Genomic DNA, 14351 nt, shown 5'->3' with positions numbered 1-14351 from the left:
ACATTATAAACATATATATAATGCAAAGATATGGATGTTATATATAATGCAACGATATGGATGTTATAATGATAATGTATTTCTACTCGCATAGAAATGAGACTAAAGTTTTCCTGTTTGGATATTCTAAAAGCTTATAAGTCCTTTGCCAAGGATATGAATGGTTTGTGATGATATGTTAACTAAATTCATTTGTTGGTTGAACGATTTCAATTAATATCGCAATATTTTGCATTCGTGATATAATTAATATGATAGAGATATGGCCATTTGTCCATTGTTTATGTTAGCAAAAGATTGCATTTGATATAGAAGGCTTTAAAATGTTTTGATGTATGGTTGAGATTTTCAAAATAAATGTTACGCTTACATGAGATAATTGGAACTAGATGTTTTATTTCATTTTTATCAAGTATCGATGGATGAGAAGTCTTTCGACGATGTGCAAAACAGCCCATTAGAGTTTGCCTTAAAATAACTCTCAGTCTATAAGCTGAATTTAATTCATACCGCCGTTACAGTACTATAAAATTGACACTAAATCTTTTGCGTCAATATTGGAATAGGACGTCCCCTGTTTCACATCCGGCAGGTGTGGTGCCGTGGGTAAGTTTAATAAGGTACACCAAATCAGACCAAATCTATTAAAACGATCGCTATTTTAAAATCAAAACATCCCGAAGAAATTGGGGATTCGAACCTATCGGATATATACTGGTACTCGGCGTCTTTCAACTTAACAAAACATCGTCAATAACATTAGTTCTTATTATTGCTAAGTAGCGGCGCTACCGGTACTGTCGATCGGACATTAGAAACTTTCTACCTTTTGCCAACAAGTGGCCCTCTAGAAGTATACTCCACACATACTGTCCATGCGTGTCTCTGTAACCGAAGGTAGAGACTAAAACACGGTTCAGGACTCGGCAGCGGACACCGGCCCGGAAAATATTTCAAAACGTGTATTGTTGGTACCTAGCACGATTTCAGCGTTTTTCGGGAATTCCCTGAAATTTCGGCGTTTTTCGGAAATTCCCTGAAATTTCAGCGTTTTTATTTCAGCGTTTCAGTGATTCAGCTTTTTCAGCGAAGTTCAGGAACCGGTTATATACTTGTATTTAGTAAATACCTTGTGCATTTGACAATGATCGGTATGTACTGTAGGAAATATAGAGTATTGATGGTATTGATAATGAGGGCCGCGGCCGAATAAAGTAATATATTCTTTAATTTTGATACCTCGTCGACATAACATCTTTTCTCCGCTATATCACTTCGGCGTGTTTCGTTTAGGCCTACGACTCCCCGGTATACTTATGATTTATCTTAGTAAAGACACGGTAAATTTGGTAAAGAAAAATAGGTATCGCTAAATTAACTATTTGACGCCCGCAGCCAAATCACTGGTAGTAATAAATTAATTTGTACTCGATTTGATTCTCAGAATGAGAAGAAACTCGCAGCTGATTCCCGGAACGACGATGTAGTGACACACGTCGATTTGTCGATGTTTACGGCTCGACAGTGCTTTTAAAATGTAAAGTAGTAAATTTCCTGTTTATCAGTAATATAATTTGATGAGGAAAATGGGTTACTGTTAAAATTAGTTTTTAAAAACCGCGACAGAATGTGCAATCTTTCGGTAATAAATTTGTTAATTTATGCTTGAATTGATAATCGATGTGACAAGAAACGTGCGGTAGATTTCGGAAAGACGACTTAGAAAAACATGTCGGCTCTTTGAATGGGGCTCAATTTTCGAAGTTTACGGCCCGACAGTGCTTTTGTAACGTTGATTCTTCAAAATTCGCACGGAGTATTTGTAGATCGAACTGAGCTGAATGATATCAGACGGATTGTATCGGCAACAGCGGTAATGTAAAAAAGCCTATGTACTTTTGACAAAAAATGTGTGGAAAAAATAATAATAATAATAATAATAATAAGAAACACGCGAATCTCAATAGGGTTTTCTGTGATGTAACAGAAAACCCTAATAATAATAAGAAACACGCGAATCTCAATAGGGTTTTCTGTGATGTAACAGAAAACCCTAATAAAACCGAAAGATCATGTTTTTAAAGAAAAATTAATATTAACAAAAAATAATGAATATAATTATATTGCTCTTTATATACTGGTAAATTTTTATTTACAACCAGGAATGAAATTAAAAAAAGTTCATAGATATATTGAATTTAACCAATCGAAATGGTTAGAAAAATATAGATTTCAACACTCAACAGAGAACCATATCAAATACAGATTTTGAAAAAGACTTTTTTAAATTAAAGTCCTAGACATTTAGGAAATAAACGATTTGAAGATTATTTAACAGCAGTAAAATTAAAAAGAATGACAATTAAATTTGATAAACCAATATTTATAGGTTCAACTGTTTTAGAAGTGTCAAAATTATGAATGTATGATTTTTATTATAATGTTTTACAAGCACTTTTTGGGGAAAAACATATCGAAATATTATATTTTGATTCTGTAATAGCTGACACCCCAATATTATTAAAATACAATTATATGTACAAAATATTAAATATAGCTGCAAAGCAGCGATGTCGGGTTTTCTGCAAAGCCATTCAGGATGATGGGAATTGTAGTAAATTGAAATACCGATACATAGAATAAAATGCATTGACAGATTCGAACCTAATATGCATCCACTGTGTAAACGTCAAAGTGTTTCCTAATAAACGGAAGAGTCACTCTTGATCTTCGTTATTAGAAATATAATGTTCATTTAGTTATAGAAATTCATTACCTTTTTGAAAATTCTATAATAGTATTTGTTCTGTCCTAATTTTTATTACTGCATGAACCAATGATATGCTTTGTAAATATGATGAATAAAATAAAGTTGAATTAAATTTGAATACGAGAATCAAGCTAACTTGTGTTTTTTCCACTTGTCTTGGTCACCCTGATATAAGTCACATATTTCATAATCATATTTATATTTACATTCATACTAATTTCATAAGGAACGGTTCATAATATTTCATATCTCTTACTACATGGAAATGCTTAACAATAATAATAGTTTTAAATATAGCTGCAATGCAGCGATAACGGGTTTCTGCCTTGCTGGATAAGGAGAGCCATCTAGGGGTCAGCTGATAACATGGCTATGTTGATCTACATGGGCTACTACGCGAAAAGTTCTAATGTACCAAGGTTAGGGGAAATGACACCGAGAATAACAAAGATACGGTACTTTTACCGTGCCCAAGTGGCCGGTAATTTTCCGGTTAGCATGAAGCTAGAATGAGTTTTCAACGTTAACGCCCCCTAGTTGTTAGAATAGAAACTAATTATGTTAGGAATTCGTTGTATCTTCTATCCAGGTACATGTATATCAATTTTCATAGAAATCCCTGTATCCGCTTAGTAGATATCAATTAAAATGCATTTCCAGTAACTTGTAGGTGGCGCTCCTAGAAAACCATATGAGTTACCTACTTAAACCATACATCAATACAGGTGTCTTGTAAAGGGCTACTAACCACACATTCAAACAACGATCCTATTGGCAACGGTTAAGAACCTAGGAGCAGAAATCGTTGTTTTCACAGTCCTCTGGTGGTAGTTGTATGAACTAATCATGCAGGCTGGCATATTACACACATTTCTATGTACTTATACCAAGTTTTGTGATTTGCATAATAATCAGACCGCATTACATGCGAAAATCGGATGCTGAAATTAGTGTTAAAAATTTGCCCTCCCTAGTGGTTAAAATAGGAACTAATTATGTGAGGGGTTCTTTGTATTTAGTAACCAGGTACATTTGTATCAATTTTAATAGAAATCCATTCACACGCTTAGTCGATATAGATGAAAATGCGTTATCCAGCATTTTATAGGTGGCGCTACTGGAGAACAAAATGAGTTACATGGTTAAACCATACATCAATACAGGCGTCTTGTCAAGGGCTACTGCCTCCTGGTGGGTGAACGGGGTCTCCAATCAAAGATCACAGTGAGTAAACAGTGCAATTCTAATTAATATTATATACAGTATTTGTCAATGCAGCGTAGTACTTGTGATACAGAATGGTTTCACCGACAGTGAAAGTAAATTGCAGTTGTTTTTATCCTTTCAGTAAGATCCAGTGTGAGAAAGAATATAATAATAATAATAAATATAGCTACAAAGCAGCGATAACGGGTTTCTGCCTTGCCGGGTTAAATACCGTACTAGGAAGGTTGCAAAAGATTTCACTGAAATAAGTTCATTACGTACCACTATCTGAGAAGAAGCGCTACCTAGGGTTCAGCCTGTATCATGGGTCAGCCCATATCATGGATATGTTGACCCATGGCTCGTAAGTGCAAAGTAATGATGTACCAAGTTTAGGGAAAATAACTTCAAGAAAATACCATTCCCTCGTAACAAAGTACATGTGTATCAATTTTCATAGAAATCCCTCCATCCGATAAGTAGATATCAATGAAAATGCATTTCCAACAATTTGTAGGTAGCACTACTGGAGCACCATATGAGTTACCTACTTAAACCTTACACTAATACAAGTGTCTTGTAAAGGGGTACTAACCACACATTGCAACCTCGATTCTATCACCAACGGTTAATGACCTAGGAGAAAAATCGTTGTTTTCACAGTCCCCTTGTGGCGGTTGTATGAACTAATCATGCAGGATGGCATATTACACACATGTCTTTGTACTTATACCAAGTTTTGTGATTTTCATAATAAACAGACCGCATTACATACGAAAAATCGATGCTAAAATCAATTTTTCAAAATTTACGCCCCCTAGTGGTTAAAATAGGAACTAATCATGTAAGGGGTTCGTTGCATTTAGTAACCAGGTACATGTGCATCAATTTTTATAGAAATCCATTGATACCCTTAGTCGATATAGATGAAAATGAGTTTTCCAGCGTCTTATAGGTGGCGCTACTGGAGAACCATGTGAGTTACAGAGTTATACCATACATCAGTACAAGCGTCTTGTCAAGGGCTACTGATCACTCGTCTCAAACATGTCACTAGTCACTAGTGTTAGTTTGTGAGTGCTGATGTCTACAACTTGGTCTACAAACCGATGGAAAGCCACTAGGAACCAGCGGAGGGACTTTGCGTACAATTCGTAGACTGGACTGTCTCGAAGTTGTTGTTATGTTATAGAATTTGTAAATAGTGTAAATTAATGTGACAGTTATCCAAATGTAAATAGAAATATCGTTGACTCGCATGTAAATTCTCATACGGTAGATACAAGTAATAGGGATAATAGGCTTTCAGATCAAAGGTCGAACGGTCGAGCTCGTAAAAAAATGAAAATAACAATAATTTACAGTTGAATTAGTCGCGCACACTCCTAATTCAACTGTGAATTATTGTTATTTTCATTTTTTACTCACTCGCCCCTTCAACCTTTAACCTGAAAGCCTATTATCCCTATTACTCTTAAAATATTCATATATATATAAACATAATTTACATGAATAACATTTAAATTTACAGATTATTCAATATAAAAGTGTGAGCTTTTATAGAATAGATATATAGATATATTTACAACATTATTTCAATATTCATATTTGTATGAGTTAGATTTTTAAACATTAAAAGTGTTAGTAAAGTGTGATTGAAATAATACATGATATAAATCATTGAACTTCTAAAATCAATTTTAATAAAAAATTTGATATTAAAATGGAAGCAAATAAGTACTACTGCCCAACATGTAATATCAATATAGATAAATCCCAAAAAGCAAGACACAATAAAACTAAAACACATTTAGAGAATAAATTAAAATTAGAATATAACGATGATATATTAGAAACTAAATTAGATGAATTAAAGAATGAAAAAGAAACATACAAATGTGATACATGTAATCAATCATTCAGTGATAAAATATATTATAATGAACGTTTAAAATCTAAAAGTCATATTAGAAATAAGAATAATGATATTTTAGGTGAAGATTATTTTGATAAAGATAATGATAAGAAACAGAAGACAATTAAAAGCATAAAAAATAAATTAAACAATAAAAGACCATACATGGAAGATGTAAGAAAATATATTAATTCATTGGATAATTAAAAAGATATAGAGATAACCGAAGCATTTAAAAGTTATATTGGTCCAGCAGCTATCGAGTTTAAATTTCATAAAGGAAAAACATTAGAAGAAAATAAAAAACATTTAGAAAATATGAAAGAAATAATAAAAATAATAACTGATGTTGAATATCCTAAAATTAGTATATCAGTTAAAGTAAAGTTTATAAAATCTGAAGATAAACCAATATATAATATAAATTCTCATTCACAACATATTATATCTAAACAACATATAGATGATAAATTAGATAAATGTTATAATGAAGTAAAAACTAAAATAGAAGAGAAATATTTTGAAGGATCTGGTTTAATATTTGATGAAATAATATTTATGACTTTACATGTTTATAACACAAAATATAATAAGTTAACTAAATCAAAACCAATAGATGAAAATAATGTGTCATATTATAAAGAACCAGATATTGAAGCATCGAGTTATATTAAACTACCATTTAAAACTAATGCTGTAATAAATGTACACAATTTTGATGATAAATGTTTTCTATGGGCTATAATAAGTTGTTTACATCCTGCAACTCATAATATTTGTAGGTTAACTCATTATAAACCATTTGAAAATAATTATAAGATAGATAAGTATCCTGTTATAATTAAAAACATCCCAAAGATAGAAAGAGATAATAATATAAAGATAAATGTATTTTATTTTTATCAAATTACCAAATACAAAAGGTAATAATATAAAACATTATACATTAGAACCTTTATACCTATCAAAAGATTATGATTCAAACGATGTTATAGATATATTATATTATGAGAATCATTATATGTGGATTAAACAAATAGATTTATTCTTTAGAACAGAAAGTGATCACCATAATAAAATATATCTATGTAGAAAATGTTTACATAAATTCAGTAATGAAAGTACATTATTAAATCATAAACAATTATGTGAAAATCATGATTATTGTAAATTAGTTTTACCAAATGAAAAGGATAAAATATTAGAATTCAAAAAATATGATTACAAAAATAAAGTACCATTTGTAATATATGGAGATTTTGAATCATTAAATAAAGAATTAACTGATCAAGATAGAAAAGAAATATATTATAAAAGAAAGAAATTAAATTCTAATGAAAATGATTATTCTGAAGAACCACCAAAAACAAATACTATTAAAAAGATTCATCAATCAGCTGCAGCTTTCGGGTTATATATAAAATCTGATTATCCAGAACTAATTGAAAGTGAATATTATCATTACAGAAATGAAAATGTTATCAATCATTTTTGTGACTTATTAATTGAATATGAAATAAGATTTAGTAAATTATTGAATACAAATATAGAAATTATAATGACAGAAGAAGATAAAGAAGCATTTGCGTTTGCAGATAAATGTTATTATTGTGAAAAGATATTTAATTATAAAGATAAAAAAGTAAGAGACCATGATCATTTGAATGGAAAGTTTAGAGGCGCTGCACATGAGAATTGTAACTTACAAGCTAAGAAAATTAATTTTGTACCAGTTATATTTCATAATCTATCAGGATATGATGCACATTTATTTATCAAACAGTTATGTCATAAAATAGAAGAAATTAATAATGAAATAGAAAGATTAAATTCAAATAGATCAAAAGATAAAATACCAACTTATAAATTTAGAATGTTAGCTAAAACACCTGAGAATTAAAAATATTAAAACAACACTACCCAAATAATGATGATTTTAAATTAATGAGATATAAAGGAGCAATTCCATATTCTTTCTATAAAAATCATAATGATTTCAATATAACTGAATTATTGAAAGAACAATTCTATGATGAATTAAAAAATGAATATGTTAAAGATGAAGTATATAATAGAACATTGAATATTTGGAATCATTTCAAAATAGAAAATCATGGGCAATTAGTAGATTTATATTTAAAATCAGATGTATTAATATTATCGGATATATTCGAAAGGTTTAGAGATGTAAACCTAAAATATTTCAATATTGATCCATGTCATTGTTATTCATCACCAGGTTTAACATGGGATTGTGGATTAAAATTTACAGATATAAAAATGGATTTGTTAACAAATATAGATCAATTACTATTATTTGAAAAATCTATAAGAGGAGGAGTTTCAGGTGTATTAGGTGATAGATATTTCAATGTAAATGATAATCCTGGATATAAGTTATTATATATAGATGCAAATAACTTGTATGGTTGGGCAATGTTGGAACCACAACCTTATGGAGTATTCGAAATAAGTGAAGTTTTACAGAATGAAAATAATGATAAATTTGATTGGAAGAAAAGAATTCTAGATATTGCAGATGATTCAGATACTGGTTACTTCTTTGTTGTAGATTTAGAATATCCTAAACATATTAAATTTAAATCTAGAAATCTAGCATACTGCCCCGAACATAAAACTGTAACTCATGAAGAATTATCAAGTTATCAAAAAAGAATTAAACCTGAAAATCATATTCATACAGAAAAGTTAATGGTAACTCAAGAAGATAAATATAATTATGTAGTTCATTATAGAATGTTAAAGTTTTATTTGAATCAAGGAATGGTTCTAAAAAAAGTACATAGATATATTTCATTTAGTCAATCTAAGTGGTTAGAAAAAATATATAGATTTTAACACCAAACAGAGAACTGAAGCTAAAACTGATTTCGAAAATGATTTCTTCAAACTAATGAACAATGCATTCTATGGTAAGACTTGTGAAAATATTAGAAATAGAAATGATATTGAGTTAGTCAGTAATGGTAAAAGAATTATTAGACATTTACAGTCATATCCTAAGTTTTTAGGTAACAGAATATTTGATGAAAATTTAGCTGCAGTTAAGATGAGAAGAACATCAATGAAATTTAATAAACCAATCTATGTTGGCGCTTCAGTTTTAGAATTATCAAAATTACTAATGTATGAATTCTATTATAATGTATTACAACCACTTTTTGGAGAAAAACATATAGAAATACTATATTTTGATACCGACAGTTACATATTAAAGATAAAAACTGATAACATAACAGATGATTTAAAAACATTAAAACATCATTCTGATTTTAGTAACTATCCTAAAGATCATGAATTGTTTAGCAATGATAATAAAAAAGTTCCCGGTAAATTCAAAGATGAATTAGGTGGTGAAGAAATGATTGAATTCATAGGTATTAGATCTAAAATGTATTCATATAAAACTAAAGAACATGAAGCTAAAAAGTTAAAAGGAATAACCAAAAGTGTAGTAGAAAAGAATATTCATTTCAAAGATTACATCAATTGTATATTCAATGAAGTTAGAAAACATAAGATGAGATGTTTAAGATCTGAAGATCATGAAATGTGTATTGAAGAAATTGAAAAGATAAGTCTAAACCCATTTGATGATGAAAGATATATTTTAGATGATGGAATTCATACAGTTGCTTATGGTTGTAATTTAGATGAATACTTAAAATTTAAAAGAGAAGAAACAAAAGAGAATGAGATAATGAAAAGAATTTTAACGTGTTAATCAAATTTTAATAAAAATATGTATTATAAATGGAGAGTAAACAAACACACAGTGAGAACAACAAATTATTTCTAGATAGAATAAAAGATACTACAAATGTAAAATCTGTAGATTATAAATTCAAAAAGTTAACAGAATTGATAATCCATAAGAAATATCTAATTACAAATATTGATACAGTTACTAACAAATATGGAGATAAATTAGTTATACACTTAGAATATGAAGGATTAAAAGGAAATACACATAAACTCAGAACATATTTACCGGATAGATTTCATAGATTATCAAGTGAAGATTTAGAAGAATTATGTTCTGGAGATTTCTATTTCGTATACAAAGGTAAGAATGAAAAAGGGCACAATGAAATAGATTTCGAATAAGAAAATATGTAAAATAAATGGCGGAATTAAAAGAATACAGAATATTTGTTGATTCTAGAAAACTTACAAATTATAAATCTCATAATTTACTAGTTCAATTAGATAGGGAATATAAAAATTGTGTAGATTTAAAATTAGTAAATATAAGTTTATGTAATTCTTTTTATAATATAACGGATAAAACTATTGAAGATAATGCTTTTATGATTCATATTAGAAATGTAAATAAATGGTTTCATCTAATTTTAAAACCAGGATTATATAATTTAGAAACATTAGCTCAAGAAATTAATCGAAGAGCACGGTTGAAAATTAGAAAAGATGATAAATTTTTAATTAGATTTATAAAAAGTGATAGCACAAATAAAATTAAAATAAAGGTATATGATGAAAGTCAACATGCATTTATGGTAAAAAACCCTATAGCTAAACTGTTAAGAATTGTACCACATACTGTTACAGGAAACGTAGATGGTAATTCAAATATAATACCTTTTACACACTTTTATATTTATTGCAATTTAATTGATCCTACAAAAACATTCGAAACAACTAAAGATACAATTTGTAATTCTAGTATACTAAATATTTTACCGCTAAAAAATGTTAAACAATTTGGAACTCAAATAAATTATAATTTAACTGAATGTGATTTTAAACCTTGTATTCCTCAATTCAATAATTTTAAATTAGAAATAAGAAATCATAATGGATATTTAATTGATTTGAATAACTTTCCTGTAATTTATGAATTAGTTATAAGATGTAGAGAGTAATTTTTTCATTATATAAATGAATATAACTGTTGGGCCGAGTATATGTTTTGGGTTTGATTTTAGACGTGAGAAAGAAATGAAATTTAACGTTAATGATGTAATTACACATATTAAAAATATTGCATTTTCTAATGAAACAACATTTGAGTATGAAACAACAATAAATAAAGAAACTTTAAATGTAGAAAAGATTACTAATTTAATTAGAGAATCTTTAAGATTTTATGAATTAGATGAAGATTTTATTATTGATGATATTAAAAAAATTATAATTGAAATATATACAAATGAAACTAGTAATGAAATAAATGTTGAATTAATCATAAATAAGTTAACTAAATATTTTGATGATAGTAATTTTTTTGATAAATAAATGAGTGATAATAAGTGGATAATAACTGGATTATATAATGGCGCCTTACTATCAGTTGGAACTGTTGGTTATTCAATGGTATTAAAAAAAGTATTCAAAATGGCAAGTGTTAATGTTGATAGATTTGATTCTTCCGCTGGGGATATATTTCTTCATTATCCATTCAATGTGGGGAATTAATTTTGGCCTTTATTGTCTTATGATTTCTATGTAAAGTTAGATACATTTCCAGTGTAGAGACCCTCCTAAAACCAATATCTGTTATGAAGCTAATAGGTATCTCTACCAGAAAATGTTAGTTATAAAAAGTTTGGACCTACAGGGTGCAAGGTAGGACCCCCAAAACCTGAGGTCAAGTTGAGGTCACGCAACCAAAAACGTCTTTGTATTGCACTTTAGAAGCCAGAATCTTATACAAATAAAATAGTAAATAGCTATTTTCTTTCATAATATCATAGGACAACAAGAAAACCATCCAGGGCAGTCATTTTATTCTTTGGGGGGTCAAAAATTTCAAAAAATCCTCAGGGTCTCAAAAAAGTGAAAATCGCTCAATTTTCGCTGATTTCGTAATCACTTCTCAGTTGTTTGGTTTCTTTGGGTTTCCTCAATGTTGATCCTCTGAATCCTCTAGATATCTCATTTCCTTGATATAAAACGTGCCAGGGAGTCATCTGGGGGTCATCTTGACCCCCCAGATGACCCAGGGTTTTCAGATAATTAGGCTCCTAAAAATGAAACTTATTCAAATGAAATTCAAAGAAATCTTATTCAAATGAAATTCAAAGAAATCGTTCAAATTTATTAAAGCATTAATTTGAGAGTTTATTTAGTGATAAGATTGCATTTTGCAAGTTTGTTTAGTTAAAAGATTGATATGTTCTAAGCGATAATTGAGCTGGGTATGGTATATGTCGAAACAAGGAATATGGTCCAAAACCGCTGATACAACACTCACATTCCTGGTTGCCGACGACAACCAGTACATACTGCCTGTGTGTGTAGAGTATATACAATCGCTTGTGAGCTCTCTATAGAGCATACTGGCTCTCTATAGAGCATACTGACTCAGTGTCAGCAGCCAGGCTTGACTACTTTGCCATCTATCGGGGGTAAAAGGAACCGTCACTTGAGGCGTGACCACGACCTAGTCTCTTTGTTAAAGCTGTCACGTGAGACGTGGTGACGCCAACTGAAGAGTTTTTAAAATGATATTTTAAAATTAACATTAGCAGTTACTTTATCTAATTTAACTATTGATTATTTAGAAAAACAAAAATATATTCCTCCCATATAAATACATAATTATTTTACTAAATAAATGGCTTCTGCAGTTATAACTATTATAGGATCGGCAATTGTTAACGCTTTAGCATTTACTGGTGGTGGTTATTTATTCAAGCATATTGATAAAAAAGGTTCATTAACAGAACAAAAAAGACATAACTCAGCATTAGAGAAATATAATAAAGCAGCAGAAGAATATAGAGAAAAACGACAAAACTATATGGATTACATCAATAAAGAATTATATGATCAGAAGATTTCACATAGAGATTTTCAATCAGTTGATGATGCAATGAGTTTATATAACGCGGTAACCAATAAAGAAAAATTACATCTATACAAACCTAAATTATCCGATTATTATACCCCAAGTAATGAACAGAAGAAATATGAAATAATTTGGATTTTAGGGGGAACAGTTATTGTTATATTTGTAGCATATAAATTTACTAATTATTAATTTTTTTGCTAAATAAATGGAAGATAAAGTTGATAATATTGATTCTGATTTTAGAACAAAAATTGGGACAATAAGATCACTTCCTTGCCCTAAAAAGATTGCAGAATATTGTGCATTTCCCATACCATCCAATAAATTAGGTTATGGTAAAATAGAAACTAAGGATTTAGAAACATTAAATTTCAATAAATTACCGAAATTTTATGATCATTTAAAACAAGAAAACAATAATGGTTGGGTTTATTTTATTTTAGAAAATAGTGAAGGTTTTACTAAATCAGGTATAGAAAGAATAAATCAATCTATTAGAACTTATTTGATTTGTATTCTAGGATCACAAGTTGAAACAAGATCACCGATAATTGGAAATTTGAATACATCATTCGATACACAAAAACAATTTAAAGTTTTATTTGAAGATTCAATTCATAATGATAAAAATAGATCGATTCCAGAAAACATTGTAAGATATCAAAATTATTTAGATAAATCACATATTAGATTAAATTATTGTATAGGCCCTAATCTATTAATTATTTCTAATGATTTAGTATTAAAGATGGGAAACATAATTGGTTATAATAATCTAATTAAAACTGCAACAATAAATAATTCATTTGGATTGAATGATATAAATAAAAAGATTATTACTGCTCCAAAATTAATGGAAGGAGAAAAAAATAAAAAACATTCAATCAACTGAAACTAAAACTAAGAATATTAAATTAAATAATGATTCTAAAATAAAAGATTATAATACATCAGAAAATATAAAAACTGATATTATTCAACATGATATAATTAAACCAAATGATGATAATAAATCCCATGAAAATACTAAATTAGCTATAACTTGTATAGGAATTGTAATCGGAGGAATATTATATTTTAAATTTTAATTTTTTTATTATGTAAATGGCAGAAGGTGGGGAAGATATTCCATTTGATACTTTTGGTGATGAACCCGGTATAAGTGATGAACCACAACCTGATTTTAATGAAACTAATATTGATAATGATGATGAATCAGCATATAATTCTAATATAGCAGATAGTGGTTCTAAAGTCCCATCAACAGAAAAAATGATAGAAGAATTAGATCGAGAATACCTGCTGAATATGAAAATCAAGGTTTATCGAGTCGAGATTTAGAAAATAAAAAATTTATATATAAATTCCAACCTGTATTTGAAAGATCTGGATATAATATAAATGACAGAGGGGCCAGATTTTTAGTAGAAGATTTAAAATATTTAGATGGTGAATAATATTATAAATTGAAAGATGATTATTATATTAATATCACTAATCAAAGTACAAGACTAAGTAAAATATTAGCAGAATCAACTTTGCTTAAGTTAGAACCAGATAGAATTAAGAGAATAATTAATAGTAATGAAATAACCAATGTTACACAAGAAGAAAGAGATGATAAT

The sequence above is a fragment of the Tubulanus polymorphus genome, chromosome 3 (assembly GCF_964204645.1).
Source record: "Tubulanus polymorphus chromosome 3, tnTubPoly1.2, whole genome shotgun sequence".
Taxonomy (NCBI): Eukaryota; Metazoa; Nemertea; class Palaeonemertea; order Tubulaniformes; family Tubulanidae; genus Tubulanus; species Tubulanus polymorphus.
This window is presented reverse-complemented; position numbering follows the sequence as displayed.